Source organism: Bison bison, unplaced genomic scaffold (genome assembly GCF_000754665.1).
Source record: "Bison bison bison isolate TAMUID 2011002044 unplaced genomic scaffold, Bison_UMD1.0 scf7180017864516, whole genome shotgun sequence".
NCBI lineage: Eukaryota > Metazoa > Chordata > Mammalia > Artiodactyla > Bovidae > Bison > Bison bison.
The window spans coordinates 5112702-5113414 of record NW_011495069.1 but is presented as its reverse complement, the minus strand read 5'-3'; the positions used below and the strand labels follow the sequence as shown (position 1 = coordinate 5113414).

Sequence of the window (713 nt, the reverse complement as noted above, 5' to 3'; positions counted from 1 at the left end):
AAGGGAGGGGAGCGGCGGCTTTGGGCCAAGGGCACAGTTTGCCGAGGCCCGGAGAAGGGTAGGGATTTTAGGGGGGGCGGGGGGAAAAAGTGCGAGGAGCAGCTGCGAGGAGGCCTCGGATCACGCCGAGCAGTCGGCGATGCGGGGCGAGGGCAAGTCCCCGGCGGAGCGCGGGCCCCAAGCGGGGCCTAGGCCCGGCCGAGCATTCCGGCCGGGACCCCGGGGCAAACCCCTCGGCCTGAGACGAGAGCGGGGCCTGCGCTCAGGAGTGTGGGCCGCTCCGGGGGTGCGGTAGGGGAGTTCCAAGTTCCCCCCGGGGCGGGAACAGGCGGCTGGGAAACGAGGCAGGGCGCAGCGGGCTTCGCCAGGCCGAAGGGTCTCTGCGCGCCCCTCGTTTGGGGAGCCTCCCGGCCCTCAGCGGCAAAAGGGGTCTCCAACGCGGAGTCCCGGCCCCGTTTCTATGGTTACCTGTTCAGGACCGATTCAAACTGCCGTTCTTTATTGACAGCGCCATAGAGGACACGAACACTCCTACCCGAAGGGAACAATAAAGCTTTCTCCATTCAACAGCGCCAGAGACGCCAGAGGGCGGCCATCTTGAGGCCGGCGCTGAAGGCGTATGAAGAGGGGGAAGGGCCGGCCCGGCCTGCCTCGCGCGCCACAGTCACGTGCTGGGGGAGGGGCGGGCCTTACGGGGGGCGTGGGCTGCGGCC

At 69.0% G+C, this 713-nt stretch overlaps 1 protein-coding gene across 7 annotated transcripts in view; it reads right to left on the bottom strand.

Moving 5' to 3' along the window:
* ZBTB40 (zinc finger and BTB domain containing 40) overlaps positions 1 to 619 on the bottom strand; it is a 79306-nt gene extending 78687 nt beyond the window's left edge. For all 7 annotated transcript variants that reach the window (XM_010830004.1, XM_010830009.1, XM_010830003.1 and 4 more), the window contains exon 1: positions 469 to 619. The gene's annotated coding sequence lies outside the window, so the exon portion shown is untranslated. The remainder of the gene's footprint in view (positions 1 to 468) is intronic.
* Between the last annotated feature and the right edge of the window lie 94 nt (positions 620 to 713).